This window comes from Peromyscus maniculatus, chromosome 19, assembly GCF_049852395.1.
Source record: "Peromyscus maniculatus bairdii isolate BWxNUB_F1_BW_parent chromosome 19, HU_Pman_BW_mat_3.1, whole genome shotgun sequence".
Lineage (NCBI taxonomy): Eukaryota > Metazoa > Chordata > Mammalia > Rodentia > Cricetidae > Peromyscus > Peromyscus maniculatus.
The window spans coordinates 54,308,433-54,332,449 of record NC_134870.1 but is presented as its reverse complement, the minus strand read 5'-3'; the positions used below and the strand labels follow the sequence as shown (position 1 = coordinate 54,332,449).

The 24,017-nt window shown below is 39.6% G+C and overlaps 1 protein-coding gene across 7 annotated transcripts in view; it reads left to right on the top strand.

The window, feature by feature from the left end:
• Piezo2 (piezo type mechanosensitive ion channel component 2) overlaps positions 1-24,017 on the top strand; it is a 380,980-nt gene that overhangs the window by 160,007 nt on the left and 196,956 nt on the right. The window lies entirely within an intron of this gene.

The following is a 24,017-nucleotide window of genomic DNA, read 5'->3' as shown; positions in this document are numbered from 1 at the left end:
TGTCTTATCCAGGTTCCCACCACCCAGTCCAGCATGCTCTGAATTTCAGTTTCATACCTCTGTGCCCATCTGTGTTTTGTCCCTGTGTCCACCCTTCACATCATGTGGCCATTCCTTCTCCAGGACACTTCAACAGTCCCTCAGGCAGATAAGCACAGATGCCTGTAGGGTCCCCAAACATTCTAAGTACCAGTCATCAAACTTGCCCTGTCTGAGCACTGATGGCCTGTTCTCCCACTAGAACGCTATTGAATCGAGGACCCAGACTCTCATGCTTTATTCAGTTTTGGTAACCTGAGCTGCTACAGTGGCTGGCGCTTAATGTTACATCAGTTATTGTACAAGAGTGAACCAACAAACTGAAATCAACCCAGTGGGAAATGAACTTGCTAAAAGGTGAGCTTTAGTGACTTTCTTAAAAAGCTGTGCAGTGCTGGCATTGAACCTGTGACCTTGTGCACATGAGGGTAGACTGATATTGCCAAGCCTTGTTTTTACTATTAGTTTTGAGACCATTTCACTGCGCTGCTTAGGACAATCCTCCTCCCGCCTCAGCCTCCCAAGGACTTGGGATTTGCCAGGCCTGGATCCCATGCTTTGTTTGGTGACCTGGTTTTGGTGATATCCTTATCACCCAGGCTTAACTCTGAGCTATGGGCGAGAGCAGTTGCTGCAGACCAAACTCTGTCCCTAAGCACTTTACTCTCAAGTTGGCCTCTGCCCTTCCCATAGTTCCTTTTCTCCTCTTTTTAGGTCAGGAGGAAATAGGTGCTTGGCATATTTTATTTTTTCAGAAGTATCAGATTAAGTTACTCAGTATTCATTTCCTTTGCATAAAGGAAATTCGGTTGCCATTTTGGTCTGGGCAAAACAAGGAGAGGAAGACTATCCTGGGGGAAGACAAGTGTCAGCAAGGAGGTCCGTGAGTTTGGAGGGTGGGGATGCTCGCAATGTGTGTCAGTCATCCCCAGGACTCATCGGCCCCCACATCAAGCCCACCAGTTCTCGTCAGATAAGTCAGAGGACTTGAAGTCCAAAGTGATTCGGGATTGATTTTGTTTGCTTAAATAACAATTTCCCTGACCTCAGTTTCATGATTCAGCATTTCTGGTGTAAATTATTTACAATAAAAGCACTAAGGCAAGTCTGTGTGGTATGGGAGTAAACTCAAACTCAAATTATAGACAGAGGGCACAAAACCATAACTGTATGGTTTTCCAATTTACCGTACAGTTGAAGGACGTTTCAAGGGCATTATGGAAGCCATAAGATTGAACTAAGTACAGTCACGATGTTCCAGAAAGTGTTCACAAGTGTAAGTGTTCTTCAGCCTTACTTATAGACCAGTGTGGGTCCTCAGATGAGACCACTTTCCACAAGCAGGAGTTTGGCAATTTAGACAGACAGTTCTCTTGTTTTTGTGTTTTAGGGGTCAAGAAGACTTACTTGTTCAATTCACATTTTACATTCATTTTCAGAGACATTTAATTGTTCCTTGGTGATTCTTATGCAGAACTTGAAAACATGTAAAATTATATGAAAATATTACTGCAAAATTGCTACATGCATGTATACAAATGACTTTCCACAGACTGGCTTAACATTTAAGTGTTTGTGCACATGCAGGACAGGACACTATTGATGATTGTTGCCTCAAACTTCTTTACCTTCTGCTGCTCTTTAATACACTGTTTGGAATCCCAGATTTCTAAAAGGACACTTTCAGGAGGGGCTTAGTTTTAGAAGTTGGTTTATAGCTGGAGCTGAGGTCTGGCATTGTGAGCCTGTGTCGTCACACCTGCCAGGGAAACCATTCTCCAAGAGCCCAGGAAACAACTCAGTGGGTGACAGAATGTAGTGGGTAGCCATTCCAACCTTGATCTGGAAGTTCCAACCTCCATTGAGGCTTCAGTAACTGTCACGCCTACAAGGCAGGGCCAAGAGAGGACTCTGAAGACCCAAGATCCGGGTGTGCAGATGTGCAGGCTCTCTTGGTTCCTGGACCCTGGATGCTGGAGGTAGAACGACCAGAGTTCTCCAGAGAACACCGCCGGACTGCGACAACCTTTCCCAGACCCTGCAACCTATCTATCCCTTCACTTGTAAGTTACGTCACTAAATAAACCTTCCTTTTAACTACGTGGAGTGGCCTTAATAACTTCACCAATACAGAACCTGCCCGTCTTCACGTGGGATTTCCATCTTCTTCCTGTGAACAGACTACAATAAGAACAAAGCATCTGTGATCTAAACCACAGGTATTCTAATTGGGATAAAAACACATGGAATTTCTTCTGAGAAGTCGACTTGCTTGACAACGTTTATGTTTGCATACTACATTTCACACATCTTAAAAAAATCATTTATTGGTTTCTTTTACATGTATACAATGCATTTTGATCATATCTATCCCACTACCCCATTCCAGCCCCCCCACCTTTATCATGACAAATGAATTTTGTTTTTTACATGTGATCTTGAATTTAGTTTGCCAGTATTTCATTGTGTTTTTTTTTTTTTTTTGGTCTAGATTCATCTGCAAATTTCTTTTTGTGCATATCATTGTCTAGTGTTGGTGTCAGAGTAATGCAGGCTTCATGAAAGGAGTGTGGAGACCGACTTTCCTATGTTTTTTTGTGGACTAATTTGAGTATTATTGTTGGTAATCCTTCTTTGAAGGTCTGGTAAGATTCTGCAGTACGCTTCTCTGGGCCTGGGTTTTTGGTTTTCACTAGGAGAGCTTTTATGACTGTTTCAGTCTTGTTTCAGAGTATAGGTCTGCCTTAGTTAATTTTCTATTGCTGGGATAAAACACCATGGCCAAAAGCAACTTGAAGAGGAAAGGGTTTCTTTCACTTTATAAAACTCAGGTCATACTCCATCATCCAGGGAAGTCAGGGCAGGAACTTCAGCCAGGAAGCTGGAGGTGGAAGCTCAGGTAGAGGCCATGGATGTGTGCTGTTTACTGGCTTGCTTTCCATGGCTTTTCTAGCTTGCTTTCCTATAGCATTCAGGACCACAAGCACATATATGGCACCACCCACAGTGAGCTGGACCCTCCCGCATCAATCATCCACCGATGGCTTGCTCATAGGGCAGTCTGGTTGTGGGCATTTTCTTAATTAAAATTCCTTTTTCTAACATGACTGTGGCTTGTATCAAGCTGACATGAACTTTCCAGCACAAGGTCTGTTAAAACTATTTAATTCATCATGGGTTAATTTTGGTAGATCATATGCATCTAGAAACTCATCCATTTTTTTTGTAGGTTTTTCAGTTTAGTGGAAGAGAAGTGTTTTATTTTTATTTTTTTTTAATAGGCTTCATTGGTATCTGTTGCAATATCTATTTTTGTCTTTTGTTTTAACTTGGATCTTTTCTCTTTCTTTCATTGGTATCTGTTGCAATATCTATTTTTTTTTTAACTTGGATCTTTTCTCTTTCTTTTGGTAAATTCGGTTAAATGTTCATTCTGTCTACCTTTTCAAAGAACCTACTTCATTTCTGTTCTGGTCTTAATCATTTCTCCCTATCAATTGCTTTGAAGTTTGATTTATTATTGTTTGTCCACGGCAATAAAGTGAATCACTCAGCTATTTGAGATTTCTCAAAGTATTTGATGTAGGAAATTACAATGATGAATGCTCCCCATAGAACTGCCTTCATTCTGTCCCATAGTAGAATTTGCTATGTTCTATTGTCATTGTCATTAAGTCCTTTTATTCCTTCCTAAGTTTTCACCTTTCATTGTTTAATCTTTGTGAATTTGCCTGCTCTCTCTAGTTTCTCATTTTGACGATATCTAACTGCATTGCATTGTGTTCAGATAGAATACAAGATATTATTTAAATGTTTCTAGATTTGCTGAGGCTTCCTATATGTCATAATATGTGGTTCATTTGGAGAAAATCCAGGAGCTGCTGAGAAGAGCAGGTATTTTGTAGTGTTTAGGTGCAATGTTCTGTAGATGCCTGTTAGGTCCATTTCACTTATGGTTTTGCTTATCTCTGATGTTTCTCTGCTGTTATTTTTTTTCTGGATGCTGTTATTATTATTTTTGGTGACTGTGGGGCTGAAATCTCCCACTCTTGCTGTGTTGGATTCACATCTAGAAATATTTGCTTTATGAAAATGAGTGTACCTGTGTTTGGTGCATACATGGTTAGAACTGTCATATCATCTTAAGTGTGATGTGAACTTCATTTCTTCTGACTAGTTTTAGTTAAAAATCTAATTTGTTTGGTATTAGAATAGCTGCACCAACTTGTTTCCTAGTTCCATTTGCTAGGGGCACCCTTTCCCATCCATCCTGTGGCTATTATCTATCTTTGAAAGTAAGCTGTGTTTCTCAGTGATAGCAGAAAAGTTGGATCCTGCTTTTTATATCCAATCTGAATCTGTGTCTTCTTATTGGTGAACTGAAATCAGACTCATTAAAAAATATGTATTGATTTTCATAATTTTGTTCATTTTATGGTTTTTCTTAGGCTTGTTTTGATGAACTGCTCTGGTATTGTGTATTTTCCACCTGTTGCCTCGTTGGAGTGTTTAATCCTTTTTTTTCAGTCTGAAGCATTCCTTCCAGTATCCTCTGTAGAGCTGACTTCCTGGTAATGTATTCCTTTAGTCTGTTTTTGTAATAGAAAGGTTTTATTTCTCTTTCACTTTTAATAGATAGTTTCATTGGTATAATAGTCTGAGTTCGGCAGTTGTGCCTTTGCAGAACATGTAATACCTCCTTCCAAACCTTTGGATTTAACAGTTTCCATGGTTAGTTCTGATGGGTTTGCCTTTCACATGACTTGGCCCTTTTCTTTTGCAGCTTTCAGTCACCTTTCTTTCTGCCCCCATCATATATATATATATATATATATATATGTGTGTGTGTGTGTGTGTGTGTGTGTGTGTGTGTGTGTGTGTGTGTGAAAGTTGAGATTCTTCTTGGAAAAGATTCTGATTAAGATTGTAAAACCCACAGCCAAGTAGCAAATGGAGGTCTTAGGTGAATTCAAATGCCAAGAACAGCACCATGAGCTAGCATCTAGAGGTGAGGACAGTCACCTTCAGTTTAGAGCAAGTCATGGTACCTATGTGTGGCTTAGTAACAAACTGTAAAGCTAACTAACTTCTGCCAAGGTAGTAGTATGCTATTTACTTCTTGACTTGGTTTAATTTCAATTTATAAGTCTTTTGATGATCTTTGTTTTGAGATGAATTAAGTCACTGTGAAAATATATCCGAGCACACACCATAACCCTTGTTATTTCTAGAGTATGTGTTCTGATGTGTCCATACACAGCTCCAGGGATTGACCTGATTCTCCATTGTGAGAATGGAGAAAAGAGAAACACATGGACACATAGGAAAGCTGTTGGATTCTGATGGCAAAGCCTCAACAGCCTAGATGCTCAGCATGCTTATTGTGTGTAGTTGAACAGGGTGGACAGGTTACTGCATACAGCAGAACAGGAGGCAGGTTTAGCTAGTTTCCATAGGAACTGTCTCTGTTGGGGAGTAGTCTCCAGGCAGAAAAACACTGTGGCAGTATGGGAAGAGAACTATGGTAGACATGTTCTGCATGTACTATCAACATTTACTTTAGGACCAGGAGATAAGACTTGTCATTTTTCTGAGCTACTCTGGGAAGGGTTTTGCTGTTCCCATGAGTCTGAGGCTTTCGTCCTTGATATGGTCATGCCCGTGTCAACAACACACGTTCACTTGGGACTGCACTCATTTCCAGAGTGTTCTAAGAACCTCAGAGGATGTCTGAAGCCACAGATAGTACTAAATTCTGTGTTTGCTGCTTTTAACCTACATGCACATAGTCTTTATAAAATTTAACTAACAAATTAGGCACAGTAGGAGATCATCAATTATGACTAACGATAAAAAAGAGCCATGATCACAATAGTCTGCAGTAAAATAGCCAGTATCATTACTCTTTTTCTTTGAGGCCATTATTTAGTAAAATAAAGGAATTTGAAAATGAGCCATGTGATGGCGTAACGGCCAGTCTGATGACAGAGGGCAGCTGTATATCTCGTAGGTGCCTAATGTACTGCATGGACATGCTGGTTAAAGAGGTGGTTCATGGTCAAAAGGGCAGAGCAAGATGGTATGACATCACATTACTCAGAACATGGTATATTTTAAAGCCTCTGAATGGTTCATTTCAGGAATTTTCCATTTAACTTTTTCATCTGGCAGTTGACTACAGGTAACTGCATTATGGGCTGTAGATCTGTGGTTAAGAGGGGCTGCTGCATTGCTCCCGACTTTGGGGGCGGGATCAGTGCCTGAGAGGAATTCTGTTCCTCCTCCTCCTCATCTTCTTTTTTAAACACATTTTCTAGATGTTATATGTCAGATAAATCTCTCGATTCTGAGTTTAATGTGTATTTAGCAAACAACTTAAAGTAGATGCAGAAATGTTGCTTTTGGTCCAAAGGGAAAATGCCACTGTTTAAAAAGCTATCAATTTATCAAATTAGCCTTTCTCTTTTTAATGATATTGTTGTTTAATCTTACCCAGAAAGAAGTTTCTGAGCATATGTTTAGCCCAGATACAATTCTAATATTTTAAGACTTTATAAATGGTAGGAGTATATGTTTTTCATGCTTGAATGAAGCATTCATGATTTAAAACAAATAACTAACAGTTTTTTGGTCAGTGAAGGAAAAAAATCTTGTATTGCTGACATGGTCACATAGAACATAAGAATGGAGAGGTTGAAAAGCACTTTAAGAAGTATGACCTTTCCATGCAAATAGGTCACATGACTATATATATCTTGATGATGAAAGTATAAGTACCGCAAGACACTGAAATGATGACTAATGTCTCAGAGGGATGGCTGAGAATTTGTTCATGAAGGCAGTAGCTTCTTCGTAAAGAGAGAAGCAGACAAGAGCGTGAAATAGAACACAGTTGGACAAAGCAGAAGAGATGGGCTCCAGCATATTACAAACTCACCAGAAGTGATGGAAAGATCGACTGTAAAACACTGAAACTGTAAACACTTTGTGATCATTGACCATGAGACCCAGACTGAGGAGCCACACAAGACCTGGTGTGCAGCTCCTGTATGAAACACCTCTGCATTAGTAGATAGGACACTGTGGAAACTTGGAAAAGCTTAGAAAGGAAACACCATATCTGATTCAGCTGCAATTTGGGTGATTAATGTTGTCCCATAATGTAAGAGGGTTGATGTCTAACTCCTGTAGTTAGTTGTTTAGTCCTGAGTCCCTGTGGATATATGAGAATGTAATGTGTGTTTTGATGACCTACCACAGTCTACATTGCTCACCCACAGCTGTACCCACCCTCCAGAGAAAGCCAACATGATTGGAAGCTGATATTATGATATTGTGAGAATATCCCCAGATATTTTCATTAATGGATTCTGTAAGAGAATACCCTGTGGCTTCCTTCTTTGTTTTTGTTGAAGTTTATTTCCCTTTAGACACAATAGCTGTCTAGCTGTGGACCTTTACACTTCAGGTTGGAAGAGTACGGCCTGTGTCATTCATGAGCAAATCCTTTCCCACTGAACTGGAATTTTCTTTGTTGGGTCACCAGCATAGAAGCAAAGTTTCAGGTTGCGTTTGTCATTACTGTCTTAGCATGATCCATGGGAAGAGCATGTTCAATAAGAATCTCCTGAGAATTACGTCATACATAAGCTCCCTTGCTTTGAAATTTCTATACACTCAGCATAATGAACTCTTCCACTAAACAGAACAGTACTCATGGTGATCCATGAGTTTGTTCTTTATCATTTTAGGAATAAGGAAAAATCACAGTCATGACTGTAAAAGATTGTACCAAAATTATCTGGTTGGCTAACATTCATCTAATGATATTACGGATAATATAATTTTAAAATTAGAATTGGAATACTTTTTATAGCCTTTTAGTAAAAGTCTGAAAAGTTAACCCAGCTATATAGTTCATTAAAAAAGAAAATGCATGATTATCATGTATTTATAAAAATGTATTTATTGTATTATAATAGCTGCTTGATAACACCAAAGACTGTGTTTTATAAGTGGTGCATATTAAGATCTACTAGAATATCTCTTTCGTTTTTAGTACTTTTAGAGGTTGAGTGAAGAGAGTTGAGACTTTAGGAACAATAGCCTTCAGACAGAATTAGTGTTGATGATGACATAAGACGCTTTGCTTCTTGTTTTCACCAAGCGAGTCCTTAAGTTACATTCAGAATGCTTTAAATAAATTCCAGACAAATTGTTGGAATAAAACCAAGGCTAATATTGAATGTGCATACTAAATCAAGATGGCATGTTTAGGATATAACTTTCATATAAAGAAGAGCAATTACATTTCTACAATACCAAGCACAGAGCCTTATGATGGAAACTATTCCAAAGTAGATGAAAAGCTTGATTTACCCCAATTTCATCATTACCATTATTCCTACCCATACCCTTAATTTCTCATGTCTATGTCATCTACAATGTATTATCCATGTGTGATCTTTTGACATAGATTGATGAACATGTAACATTTCTTTCAATGCAAATAATTAACCCAACATAACACTGTTATTGAAGAATCTTGATTATTGTTCCTTGAAATAAAGACAGACAGTCCAGGTAGCAATGGAATATCTATAGCATCATTTAGGTTTTTCTGTTGATTCGGGTGTAGTAAGGAAGCCTTTGTAGCAGGAAGACTTTGAAAATGAAACAAGACAGGCGCACTTGCCATTTGGAACAACTGAGCCGTAGCACGCACCTTAAATATTGAGTCAGTGTGCTGGAGAGATGTGTCTTACTGAGACATCTCACTAATAAGAGCAATTAGCAGAGTTTGTTGGTAGAATGTGATCAGTTCTTTCCTCTATGGCATAGTCAACAGTACTTGGCATTTATTTTACATTTAGAATTATAGATTTTGTCTTTGAGTCATGGAAGTAAAATTTTCATTAATGACAAAATTTCATATATATTATGCTTTGGTGATGGAATTAATGGTATTTTGTACTCAACCATATACAATACTCATGGGGTACATAGTTTTGTTTACATTTTAAAGTTTCAGTGACTAACTTTATATCTCAGACTATGTCTATATTTTTAAATGGTACATATATGTGCTTCTGGGTAAAGCAGAATTTTTGTTTCTCTTAGGATGAAACAAATGTATTTACTTTTTTCATAAACAGTGTCTTAGGATGCCCAGCCTGACTTTGAGCTTTTTGTGTATCAGGATGACTTTGAATTCCTGGTTATCCTCCCTGTATTTCAAGTGCTGGAGTTATTCTTCTGGTATTTTTAAAATTACCAAATAATTGTGTGTACTTACAGGGTACAATGGAATATTTTGATCTGTGGATACATCATACACCAATTAATCAGAATTCTAACATACCCATCACTTCACCTGCTTAGGTTTAGTGATAAGAACTGCTAAAAATCTTTTAGCAACTTGAAATAAAGAACAATCTTTTTTAACATGTAGTTATCACGTAGTACAGTAGCTCTAACATGGATTCTTCCTGTCTAACTTTAACTGTATCCTCTGCCCTTTTCCCCATCCTATCCTACCCCTCTAGCCCTAGTTGTGAGATCTTTTCAATATCCCACATCTTTAAGGAATCTTTGTGTCTAATTTACTTCAGTTGGCTTAGTGCCTTCCAGATGTATTCATGTTGTCAGAATTTACTTCCTTTCAAAAACCAAATAGTGTTCTTTCTGCAGTGTGTGTGAGCTGGGGACTTTCTCCACTCATCCACTGATGGACACTTAGGTTGCTTCCATAGCCTGACTTTTGTGAACAGTGCTGGGAAGAACTTGAGATTAAAGATATGTAGCTGCATGCCAGTAGTGGAGGGGATTTGTGGGTCATCCAGTAGCTCTGATTGTCCCTCATTCTCCTTGCCCTCTCTGAGAAGCCTGCATTGTTTTCTGAAAGGACTGTACTAGTTTTCACTCTGACCAGCAATGTCCCAGGATTCTCTTTTCTCCAAACATTTAACCACTCACCTTTTGATAACAGATATTTAGTAAGATGTGAAGTGATGCCCCTTTTTTGTTTTAATTTGCCTTGCCATGATAGGTACATATGTTGAAGTGTTCTTTCTTTCAAAGGCATTGCCCATCTGTATCTCTTTTGAAAAATATGAGTTTATCAGATGTATGATTTGCAAATATTTTCTCCTAATCTGTAGGCTGTCAATTCACTGTTAGTTGTTTCATTTAAATCTATGTATTGTTATAGATAGCATAGATATTTTTATTAAGAACAATTGTAATTTATTAAAGTGGATTTTAACATATATTTAAGCATGGGTAGTTAATAAAAAGGCACTCAGGGAAGGAATACAGTTCCTCAAAATGTGTGAGTGTGGACTTCTCGTAGGAGAGTCACAGCCAGTATGGGCATTTTGGTGGTTAATATTGAGTGTCAGTTTGACAAGATGGAGAATCATCTAGATGATAAACTTCTGGGCATGTCTTAAGGGAGTTTCTAGATTGGATTAATTGAAGCAAAGAGATCTAACCTAAATATGGGTAGCATAATTTCCTGGGTGAAAACAACCAAAAAGAAAGTGAGCTGGGCACCAGCCTTCAGCTCTCTGTGCTTTCTGAGTGAGGATGAAACGTGACCAGCTGCACCATGCCTTCCCTGCTGTGGGGGACCTTCCCTCAAACTGTGAGCCAAACAAGCCTTTCCTTCCTTCCGTTCATTTTGCCAGCCACTTTGTCACAAGGAAAAGAAAAGCAGCTGTCTCAGTCACTGTCCTGTTGCTGGGAAGAGACGCCATGACCAAGGCAATTTTTATCAGTGCCAACATTTAGTTGGAGCTTGCTTACAGTTTCAGAGGCTGAGTCCATTATCATCAAGGCAGGAGTATGGGAGGCATGGTCCTGGGGAAGTTGACAGCTACATCCTGATCCACAGGCAGAGAAAGAAAGAGACACGGGGCCTTGCATGGGCTTTTGAAACCTCAAAGTCCACCCCTAGTGACACACTTCTCCAACAAGGCCACACGTCCTAATCCTTTTAGTCCTTTCAAATAGTGCCACTCCATGGTGACTGAGTATTCTAACATATGAGTCTACCAGGGCCGTTCTTATTCAAACCACCACAGTAACCAATGCAGGCATCTTAACAGCATTAATGCTTATCAACTGATGAACATGAAATATCTTCATTATTTGTAAAATCGGTTGGTCTTCAACTTTTATGAGTATTTGGTAGTTTACAGTGTACATATCTTTATCCTCCTTGATTAAATTTACTACTAAGTATGTTCAATTTGAGGTTATTTTAAATTGGATTCTTTACTTAATTTCTGTTTCAGATAGTTTGTTATTGATGTATAAAAGGCCACAGTGGTTTTGATATGTTGATCTTGTAACATGTAACCAAGGAGTATTATTATTAGATGTTGAGGCTGAGTAGAATCATGGAACTGGATTATGAAAAGGCTTTTCACAGGATAATATATTCCCAGATGGCTCAGTTAAGTTAAGCCTCATATCTGAATCTACAGAATAATGATAGAAACTGAATTTGAAAAGAGAAAGTATCCCCCACACACAAAGGATATCAAACAGCCATGAGAAGTACCGCTCACAGTTATTCAGTTATAATCTGCTGATTACTCACTAAATCCTCTGTGCCATTCCAAATGTGGTCAACATGGAAGCTCAAAAAGAATATCATCAAGAACATAAATCCCTACCTATGATGGGACACCTCATGCAGCCTTGTGGCAGGGGAAGGGCTTGGACTCACCTCTACTGGATGTGCCTCCCCCTGGGAGGCCTTGACTTCTTGTCAGGGGCAATGGGGGGAATGGGAGGTTGGTTGGGGGGCAAGGCTGTGGGTGGGAGGAGGGGGGAGGGGGATCTCTGATTGGTGTGTAAAATGAAAAAAAATTCTTAATTAAAAAAAATGAAAAAAATAAATCCTTGTTCTCAAGGAGCTGATGTTCTGTAATACTGAAGATGTATAAAAATGGGCTTTATAATATTTTAATGTTAATAATTACTGTGGTGGTTTGAATTGAAAATGATCCCCATAGGTTCTCATAGAGAGTGATACCATTAGGAAGCATAGCCTTGTTGGAGTTAGGTGTGGCTTTGATGGAGGAAGTTCACTGGGGACAGGCTTTGAGGTTTCAGATGCCCAGTCTTTCTCTCTTTTCTTGCTGCCTGTTGATCCAGTTGTAAATAGAACTCCCAGCTGCTTCCCCAGCACCATGTCTGCCTGCATGCCACCATGCTTCTCTCCATGATGATAATGGACTAACCCTCTGAACTATAAACCAGCCCCAATTAAATGTTTTCCTTTATAAGGGTTGCCATGGTCATGCTGTCTCTTCACAGCAATAGAAACCACAACTAAGACACTTACTAAGAAAAATATCTGGAAAAGTAGAAAATTGAAATATCAGTGTCAAGCACAATTAGATCTTCTTATAGGGAGGCCATAGAAACAGGTACAAGGAAGCAGAGGTCTTCCTCACATGGTGCCTCTGTCTGTGCAGACCTCTCCCTCGCACAAGGTGCTGTTTATGTTCAGTTTACTTCCAAACCCCACACTCTGTAATGTCATTTACACAGAGAAGGAATGTTAAGTAAAATGAAGGAAAATCTGAAGTAGGATTGCCGCCACGCTACTGACTGTGGGCTCGCACCCTCCTCACCTCAGAGTTCTCAGGTGACAGGTAACAAGAGAAGTAGCATCCAGGCAAGACTAAATGACCTCCATAGAGCTTTTGAAACAGGGGCCGCCAGGCCATGCAGGGGAACTGTTTCAGTGACTTCCTTCTTTATAGTCCTTGTAACTACCAAAGCCCAGACATTCCTCTTCCCCAAGGCCCGTTTATCAGTGGGTACAAATGCTGGCCTGGGGCTGAAGCAATTTGGCTCTATTTCTTTATTCAGTTTTCTGTTTCTGCCTGCATATTTCAATTCCCTTGAAATACAGTCAAGGGGCTTTTGTTCTCTGCAATAAGCTCCTCAAGTTCTCTCCCAGCTCTCTCTTTCATCCTCTTCCTCCATTTTGACATCCTTCCTTTCTTCTACACTTTCTTTCCTCTGTTCCCCTCTTCCCTTCCTTTTCTCCTCTCTTTGTAGAATAGTCATTGTATTCGGAGCATAAACTAAAACACCACAATAATTTTAATGAACTCAGTACATTTATTAAATCTTATATGTTTGTGCAAATCAAAAGGAGAACCAGATAACCAGTAAAACTTGAAAGGAACATGTAGATGTGTTCTTAGAATCTCGTACTAAAATTATTATGCTCATGCACACATAGTTAACTGTTGATGTTTTCCAACCAAAGTTACTTATTAAAGTGTCTTTGTATGGTAGGATAAGCAGGTGAGAGAGAGAGCTCAGTGGTTAAGAGCATGGGCCAGCCCTGCAGAGGGCCTGGGTTGGGTTTCCAGGACTTAGATGGCAGCTACCGGCTATCCTCAGCTCTCGTTCTGGGGGACCTGACACTCTCATCTGACCTCTACAGGCACCAGGCACACAGGTGGCGCATGTACACACATGTAGGCAAAACGCCCACATACACAAAAACCATTTTTTTAAAGTGAGTTTCATGTGTAAATTGTAGGGAATCAGTAAAATGCTTCTAAAGAAATTAGGGATTGGGCTGGGGAGATGATGGCTCAGTGATTAAGAGTACTTGCTGCTCTTACAGAAAAACTTGGATTGGTTCCTAGCACCCACTCTGGGTACCTCAAAACTTCCTGTAACTCCAGCACAAGAGGCTCTAGCACCCTCTTCTGGCCAATGTGAGCATCTGCATTTACATGTACAAACAAATCTGTTTGTACAGACACATGACACACACACATATAATTAAAAATAAAATCTTTTAAAGAAATATCGATGACAATAGTGTGGGAACTAATTGGAGGTTTCCTGACTGTTTACTATGGCTTTGGTGGATAAGAGAGGTTAAAAAAAAAAAAAGAGATTCTGGTCTGCCTTTGTCATTGAACCAACTGAAAGTTCTCAAGGTCCTGATTATTTTCCCCAGACTCTCATGAAGGTCAAGTTAAATCTTGTTTTTTGAAACAGTTTTAACAATGTAAGAAGTCTCACTATATTAAGTGGAAATGGCCACTCGGTGGTGTTTTAAGGTGATCTATGGTTTAGGAAAACATAGCTTAGGAGCTACACCTGCAGCTTGGGGGGAGAACCCTTTGCTAGCTTGTGTGATACCCTAGGTTTGATCCCCAGGACCACAAACTATAAGAATAATTACAACGGGCATCTCCTTAAAGACACAGACCTGGATCCTGTCAACAGAAGGGTAACAGATTACATTGTACATACGGAGAACTGCCCCTTTCCCAGTTGAGGAAATGGCAGAGGACATAAGCAATATGTCCCTGGTGACCAGAGATTTCAGCTGAAATGACAGAAGATAGTGAGATAGTTTCTGCCACTCTCTCTTGTCCTCAGTCCTTGTTTTCCTACCCATCATTCAAGCTTGTGTTTTGTCTGTTTCTATGGCGCCCCTTCCTCCAGAGAAGTATATGTCTCTCTCATTTCCCTATGACTTCTGCTTCAAGCACGGTGCCTTGCTTGTGGAACACACTTAGCTTTTTCAGTTACAAAGTGACCGGTATGCTACCTATTGTCCCAATTTAATTAGCTAGACCACACTAATTCACAACACACAAATGAATGTGTGTTGCTTTCTGCCTCTCTGGCTCTAGTTAAGCACAACTAGCCACCTCTTCCCGATATTAACGCTCACTAAAACAAGTGGGCACGACCAGCATCATTAGAAATCCCCACCAATGTAAATAGAGCGAGTTCAGTCATGGTTTAGTAATTTTTTAAAGTTACATTTATTTCCTTTAACTTTCATAAGATTTGATTAAAGGAAAGCATCTCAACTGCTTCAATCTTTTTAATCTAATATGAAACCCTTGGGAATGCATTTCTTCCTTTTCAAGGACTCTGTGGGAAAGCTGCTTGCCTTTGCTTATTAGGTTCATTATCAGTGACAGTCATTTGGGAGGTTGTAAACTGAGGACTGAAAGAGACATCGCAGACCACATCAGTGTCAGTGCCCTGAAAGCATCTTCCTTCCTGTTAGTAAATCTGCAGTGATTTCCAGGTCTGGGGCCGAGGAGAAGATGCCACACTCCAGCCTCTGACTGTTCATTTGGTTTTGCTGTCCATGCTGAGCAGGGTGCTCAGAGTCATGGCCAGGTTCACGATTTTCTGAAATCTTTTTTGTCTGGATGCAACAGGACAAGGAGGGGCAGTGTTGATGCTGCTGGTTCCTGGGAGGGAAATGGAGTCCTGTTATGTCTGCCTCCCTTCTCTACTCGTGGACTAAGGAGAGTAGGAATGGGGGCGGGGCTTAGAGCCCTTCTGTCACCCCTGAGTTGTGAAACACAGTCCTTAGATGGTCACTAGGAAAAGCATTTAAGAACCAGAGCATTTTCAGCCGATCCTCTTTTCCTTGAGCATTATTTGAGCACAGTGCGGGTGGTACTTATGAGATTGGAGCTTGTTGCGCTGCTGTTCTACAGGGCAGATGGGCAGTCGATTCATCCCTCATAGCCTGCACTAGCGTTCTTTAAACAGATACAAAATTCAGGAAATGAGGGTGAAATGTTGATTTTTCAATTATAAGCCAATTAAAATATCCAAAATTTAATCATTACTTTCTTGGATCTTTTATCTCAAAATGGTTGTAACTACATTTTCTACTACCCAATAAGGGACTATCTATGTGTGAGTACTCAGAATTTTAATAGGGAACCTTCTTTTAAGGGCTTATGGCTTTGGATGAGCAAGATCCATTCCCTCTATTTTCTGGAGTAGGTAATAGGTGAATTTCATCAAAGTGACACTCTTACCAATGGTGACTGTTACTGACAGGTTATGACATCTTACCCTCTCTTCCCATGCCTTCCTGTGAGTGTGAGGGTGTGACTGAGTGTGTATCCCTGTAGTAACATGCCACTTATCTGCATATTTTGTATTATTATCCTTCACTTAAGTTATAGCAGCCATCTAAGGTCAGCTACTTTGGTAGTGCACTGGACCAGAGACTCCTGTCTTTATGAATTGTTAGTAAGAACCACTCTGAAGTGTAAAGAAGGAACCAACCATGGGTTTGTAGCCACTTGCAGACCATTTTGCCAAGGGTTTAATCTGAGTGTATTTTTTCAAAGCACTTGGTAAAGATTTCTACTCTCTCCCAAACCACTCTCTGGCATTCCTCATCCTCAGTAATGAGCACAAGGACCCCGAGCACCCATTCAAATCTATCAGCTTACAAACCTCACCACCAACACAACAAATTAAGAACCTGTCACTTCAGTAGCAATATTTGGCAAAGATTACAATAAGCCAAAGAAATTCATTTTTTTGAGAATTCATACCACATATTTACAATAAATGTTAATGTGATAAAATTAATTATATATAGTGAATAAGATTTGATAAAGAGTTTGGGGTCAGAAAATAAAAGAATTCAATTTTATATAATTGAGTGTAATAATATTATCATGTGATTGCATTAATACTCACATATATTTTAATTGTAGTACCCTGACGTCCAAACACATGCTGTGGCATGCATGTGCCCATCCACCACTCACACAAACAAATACACATTTTTTAACATATGTATATGTTGACACTATGGCTGAATAGTTACCCACATCCTCAAATCTCAGTGTGCCCCTCTGCAGTCTTGAGCACTTAATGTGTGATCTTTGGTGCTGCATTCATTAGGGTTTCTATTGCTGTGATAAAACACCATGACCAAAAGTAACTTGGGGAGGAAAGGGTTTATTTTATCTTGTAGTTCATAAGTCCATGACTGAGAGAAGTCAGGGAAGAAACCCGGAAGCAAAGGCTAATACGGAGGATTTTGGAGAGCTGCTGTTTACTGGCCTGCTATGATGGCTTGCATCAACCTCTTTCTTCTCGTACCAGGACCACTGACCCACGGGCAGCCCTGTCCACAGGGAGCTGAGTCCTTCCATATCATTCACCAATTAAAGAAAATGAAGGAAAGAAATGTTCCACAGGCCAGTCTAGTAAGGGCATTTTCTCAATTGATATTTCCCTTTTCCAAAATGATTCTTCATGTTGCCATGAAATTAACTATCACTGATGTGGCTAAATTTCTGTCATCCATATTTTGTTTTCTATTCATGCCATCTGTGGTGTTTTCCCTTTTATTCCTTTTTTCTCTATTTTTAAATAATTTTATCTCATTTATTGGTTTATTATCTAAAACTGTTTCATTGTTAAATGGTTTTCTGGAACAATTTTCTGTTCATCTTTAACTTATTGTCTGCCTTCCCATGAAACTGAAGCATTTTCCTCAGTGAGAACCGTGAGATGGTGTCCTCATGCTTATTCCCTTTCTTGCCTTTCTGTTATTATTATCATATTTGTTTGTCTATGTTATAAAGACTATGATGCATGGCTATTGTATGATGTGGGCAAGCCTGTGGAACATTTCTTTTTTTCATTTTTTTTTTAAACTGGTGAGTGATGTGGAAGGACCCAGCTCATTGTGGACAGTCAGCTTTCAAGAGGGTCCTAAAATAGGTGAAATCTCTGCTGGCCCACATGATCACCATGGCCCAACACACCTTCTGCCTCTTACAGCCTCATGTTTTCATTTAGCATGAATTTTCTTCTATCTATAGGACTTCTGTAAATTTTCTATGAGGGTCTGCTTGTGAGTTTATATTACCTTATTTTATGTCTGAAGAAAGTTTGCTTCTCTTTGGTGCATGCACACATGCGTGTGTCTGTGTGTGTGTCTGTGTGCATGTAGGTCAACGTCAAGTATCTTTCTGAATCACTCCCCACGTTATTTTTTGATAGAGTCTCTTGTTGAATCCAGAGCTCATCAGTTCGCAGGATTGGCTGACCAAGAAGCCCCAGGGATCCTCCTGTCTCTGCCTCCCCAGCACAAGGGTTCTATACATGCACTACCATGCTTTTCTGGTGGGTGCTGAGGATCCAGACTCAAGTCCTCACGCTTGCTCTATAAGCCCTTGATCGCCAGAGCCATCTCTCCAGTCCTCCAGCTTAGATTTGATTAATATTTTTGTGGTATACTCTTGGCATTTTTACCTGCAATATCTTTATTTTACTTTCATTTGCAAATTATATTTTTACCAGACATAGAAGTCATAGAAATCACATCTGAAGACTTTTTCTTCCTATTACTCAGCCCTTGGAAAATATTTTGTTGCTTCCCTGTGTCCACCATGGTTTGAGATGAAATACTTGTTATTTGAAGTGGTGTACTCTTTATATATGATGACCCTGTTTCCTTGGTTGCTTTTAGTTTCTTCTTTCTCCCAAAGATGATTCATCATGAGAGAGAACCTGTTTATTTAGTTTTACTTACTTATCCACTCTATTTATTGCTCTGCTTTTCAGATGAATTAAATTCTATTAGTTTTTCCTTCATGCTTATCATGAGGACTCAGTATCCTCTTTTCCTTTCAAGCCCCATTTTTTTTAAATGACTTCTAATTCTTTGTTGGTATTTTGTATTATTTCATTTGATATTATTCAAATTTGATGATTATTCAAAGTAATTCATAATTGCCTTTGGAAGCAGATCATGATGCTTTAAGATTATTGTGAGCTACACCCAACAAGTGGTGCAGCTTTGCATTGGTGTACTGATCGTCATTCATTCTTGAAATTATTGTTCTCCCATTTTATATAGAATGAGTGGTTTTAATTGTATCATGGAGATTTTGGATCCCATATTTGAGACTCTGTATATTTTAATATTTCTCCTTTTTTAACCAAGAAGAACATCTGTTAAGTGTAGTATGAGAGGGCTATGTATTCAGCTTCCCAGTGAACACTGCCCACACCACCTCAGCACACCAGAGCTCCACCTTGCTTGTGACCGACAGGCAGGTAGATGTTCAGTATTCCCTGGGACTCTGCTCATAGTGTCTTAATGAATATGAGGCATCATCTCATTCCATCCCATTACCCCCCAGTGTGATGTAAATTTGGTCCCTTGCTGATACCAGGAAGGAAACTGGACACCTTCCTCACACTGTAGGTAGAGGAATTAGAGATGAAGTTATAGTTTGCAAGTAATGTGCTTTCTTTCCATCTTTACCTAGATATAGGGTCATATAGCCAAGGCTGGCCTTTCACACACAATCCTTAACTCCTGAGTGCTGGCATTACAAGTAGGTACCGCCATATCCAGGTTTACCTTTTGTCTTCAAAGATATTCTTATTGGCCTTAAACTCACAAGGTGACAAGTTTTAAATATTTCCTCTAGTTCCTTAAAAATACTGTTTTATTGTCTTCTTATTTCATTGCCTCTGATTAATAACCTGCTCATGGTCTTCACATTATCCCTTTATGTAGCGCCCCCTCTGGATGCTTTTCAAGATCCAACTAATTTTCATTGACTTGAAGCATAATGTGATATGAGGCAGGGTCATTTTCTTCCTTTTTTTATACCTTTTTTTATTGAGCTTGGGAACCTATATGTTTATAGCCTCATCATATTTGGACAATGCTGGGCTCTTATTTTGGGGTCAAATCCTCCAGCTTCTGTGACACTCTGCTGCTCAGATCTCAGTGGTGCAACTTTACTCTTTATTGGTTGTTTCCTTCCTTGCTATGTCTCATTGTGGATAGTTCCTGCCATGATATCTTCTCATTTGCTTACCTGTTATCTTGCGAATTCTAATCTGATGTTAATCCCATCTGGTATTTCTTTTCATGGCAGAGGCTAATAGTTTGTGTCCTAAGTTTGTCTTCTTATATCTTGTCTCTGGCTACTTAACTTTTTGAGTGTGGCGAGGGGATGCATTCACAATAAACCATTTTGATTTTCTTATCTGCTCATCTGAACCCCTTAGAAAGTTCTGCAATTTTGGTTGACTGTTTGCTAAGGAGTCATGCTTTTCTGTTTCCTTCTATGCATGATAACTTCCACTGGATGCCCACTTCGTGTAGTTCTCTCTCTTAGTGGGGGATGCTATTGTGTCCTGGGCATACTCTTAAGCTTTATTTGGAAAGCTACTTTCAAGAGACATTTTAACTCTTTGAAGTCTTGCTTTTAAAAGTCCTAAGCTGGTAGCAATGAAGCATTGCTTGCCCTGTCAGTTGGGTGGGTGCGCTGCTGGGTGATCTCTTCAAGGCTTTTGTGATAGTTTGAATAGGAATGGCCCCATAGATTCCTGTGTTTGAATGTTTGGCCCATAGGGAGTAGCACTATTAGGAGGTGTGGCCTTGTTGGAGTAGGTGTGGCCTTGTTGGAGGAAGTGAGTCACTGTGGAGGAGGGCTTTAAGGTCTCATATGCTCAAGCTATGCCCAATGTAACACACAGTCTCCTTCTGCTGCCTGCAGATCAAGATGTAGAACTCTCAGCTCCTTCTCCAGCATTATGTCTGCCTGCATTTTACCATGCTTCTTGCCATGACAATAATGGACTAAACCTCTAAAACTGTAAGCTAGCCCCAACTAAACGATTTCCTTTGTAAGAGTTGCCATAGTTATAGTGTCTCTTCCCAGCAATAGAAACCCTAACTAAGACAGCTCATTCTTCAGGTTCAGCCGTTTCCTGTCATGTGTGCTTGGTCAAATATATAGGTCTCTGGGCCTTTCTGCATTGCCCACGACATGCTGACACTCATCCCTGTGCAGTGTAATTTCCTTGGTTCCCCTGGATTCTCTGTTTGGCGCCCTTGAAGTACTGAGGAAGCCTTCTAGGCACTGCTTGGCTTCCCTCACCTCCTTACCTCCCACACGGGTGTCCTTCTGTGACAGGAAACAGGCCTATGCTAAACTTGCTCTGTTTGCTGTCTTTAATCTCAGGAACCACCATCATTTGTGGCTCAAGAGCCACTGTTTTAAAAAAATATTTCATATTTTCCTCTTTGCTGGTTAATTTTGTATTGTTAAAGTGAGAGGGTGAGTCTGCATTCTCTAACTACCCTTTGCCTGGATATGGACATTCTCAATGATTTTAAAGTTAACATCCCATCTACTCTTGCCTCTGGGGTTGTGTTCTGCATAATTGTTCTGCCTTTTTCCATAGTCTGATTTTTCTCTCAGGCTAATTTAAAGATACTTTGTCTTTAGTGATCATGACTTTCACTCTGATGCCTGGATCTGTGCCCATTTCTTTTCACTCATTCTTGTTTCTGTTTCATTGAACTATTATAGTAACACTAAACAATGAACATCTCTAGTCAAAGCTGAAAAATATGTACGTAGTATCTGTTTGAGTAATACTTTGATTTGGGACTCTGACAAAGGATTTTGTCCTTCGTGCTTTGATAATTTCTTTTGGTCTTCGATTTGCTAGTCACCTATTCCTTCATGCCCAAAACATGTTGATGATATCGACTATGATATTTAACTATTTATATTTTCATATTCTTCTTGGACTTTTTCTTCTTTGATTCTTTTAAAGGTCCATTGTCATTTTAACCTTTTTTCCCTACTTACACTTATATAAATATGTAAAAGCAACAAATTTCTTACATCATATGTTGTAATTCCAGTGACTAGAGCCTTAGTGGGTACTTTTGACTTCCAGGTGTATTACTTGAGATTCTTGAGTGTTTTGCTATTTTTGCTTTCACCTTTCATTTTGAGAAACTCATCATAGAGAAATATGCAGCCTTCGGAGGACTTTTCTAAAATAATATCTTGGTGTATAGAAAACACCCAGCAGTCTGGGTCTACCTTATTGTCAACCACCAGCCATTCAGACTATGTATGTTGTGTGGATTCTTGGAGCAAATTTGTGTTTGGACATGAGTTCCTGGGCATGATGTTTTCTTCCTTCTGCTAGGCAATTGCCTTGCAGTTTCTTTCATGGTGGCTTCATTTTGAGGGGAACATTGTAGGTAGGTTGAGACCTACCCTTTCGGCTTCCAACTCCATTTAGCTGTCTCCATTTGGACTCCCTGATTTGGGTAGGACCTGGGGTGAGTAAGCATTACAGGAACAGTATTTGGCTATTTATCATTATAAGAGCAAGGCAGGTATTTCTAGAGTCTACTCAGGTTTGGGCATTCACAGATGTTTGACTTTCTTTTCAGGTAATTGATGCATTTATATGACCTCTCAAAATACTGTACTTAACATTTTTTTTTAATGTGAGATTATTGTTTAGGGAATCCAGTTGGATACAATGCCTCTAAATGTGTTGATGTTTAAATTAAAAGATAATTGGTGTATTTCAATTAGTTTTGTAGTGTTGCAGATCCAAGAAATCCAGTCATGTATAACTATTAGGTTATTTTTTAGTAGCTGGCAAAATCTCTTGAATTTTAAAGAAAATTTCAGTGCATGTGTTTTCTTTCTACAACCCCGCTCCGATGAAGCAATAAAAACACATCTCTTTGGATATATGAGCATTGCTGACAGGCACAAGGAAATAAGGAGCCCTGCCCTGTGGTCTTCATAAAATCCCAGACTTCACATTTATCCCCCATGAAGTGCTTGTGGGGAACACCAAAGCCTTCTACTGGCAAATTTGGCACACATGTCTTGGCGTCCTTGAAGCACTGAGGCTAGACCCAGTGACCTTGCAGAACTGCATTGCTCGGTTGCTAATGATCCAGTCTACTGGGGAGAGCACACTGGAGATGTAGTACTAGTTCATTGCCAGGTCTCTGCCATGTGCTTATTAATCCGTACATCTTCAGTACCACACAGGCCACCAATCAACTCTCATTTAAGCATTTCTTGTAATGGATTAAAAACCTTCGTGTTTGTGACAAAGCTAGGGAAAACACCAATATTTCCTTAAGAGTGTGGTGTCTTCCTACGAAATGCTGGCCAGCCCCTCCTGGAATTTTGTATTGCTGAGGCAGACAGCTGGCTGGTCTTGATGAAAATTAGAAAACACATATGTCGCTCACACTGCCTTTGCCCGAACTGTTACAGTTAGAGACTCCAATGTGTATATCCTTCTCATTACACATGGACTCATGGGATGGAGCAGAAATTCCTTTAGTGTTGTCCTCACTGGTTTTAGCTAATCTCTTGGAACAAATGCGTGCAAAGCCATGAGGTAAGCAGTGGTTCAGATTAAAAATTTCAATAGCACATAAAATAAAGGTCGTCAAAGCTCCCAGTTTCTGGCATCTTCTCTTGCAACCATCCTAAGGATGTGAGCTCATCTTAAAATATGAATCGCTGTCGCCTCATTGTCTCTTTCATGCTTTGCAAACTTGCTTTATGGAAAATCTTTATTGTTCAAAGCCAATCGCTGCTTAAGCTCACCCACAATTCTTTTTCTGATCATGGAGATTCAAAGATGTTTATTGCCATCTTCCAGAACAATAGTTTGCTCTTTGTAGATAAACCCTAAATAACTAATTTTTAGTATTCTTTGGGATTGTTCAAAACTAATTAAAACCCAAAGTTAAAAATATAAAATCTGCACCAACTTCCTCAAGTGGCTTCTCAAGGAGACTGATTTACGAGCCCTTCCTTCCTCTGTCTGGCCCTGGATGTTGGCAGAAGTCAGTGCTTAAAATAGGTGTTAGCTTGTGGTCAGACCTTGCTTCTATTAATACCTAATAATGTCTAGTGTATGAAGGTCTTTGTGTTTTATGTTTCTGCAGATCTTTACAAAGCAGCCTCCGCACTATCATTTCAGTTTAGCTGAGAACAGTTGGGTGTGAGGATGCTCTAGGAAAGCCACTGTCGAGAAGAAGAAGAAGGGCCAGGCTTGCAGCCACCATCTCAGCTAGTATATGTGTTAAATTACAGTTTGGCCACATGTCCTCTGATCTCCAACTTGGCCCTCTTCCTGTTAGTCCATGGCTGCTTTACTTCCTATTTGGGGGGAGTTAAGAAGTTTAACTCCTTGTAAAACGGGACCTTTGCATGCAGTTTCTAGTGCTAACTTCTTTATTAGAAGGAAAGCATGGCCTGTGCATGTAAGACCTATTTGTTACTCATCAATAGAACTGCCCATGGGAAGCCATTTTTCTTATCTCTGGTCTT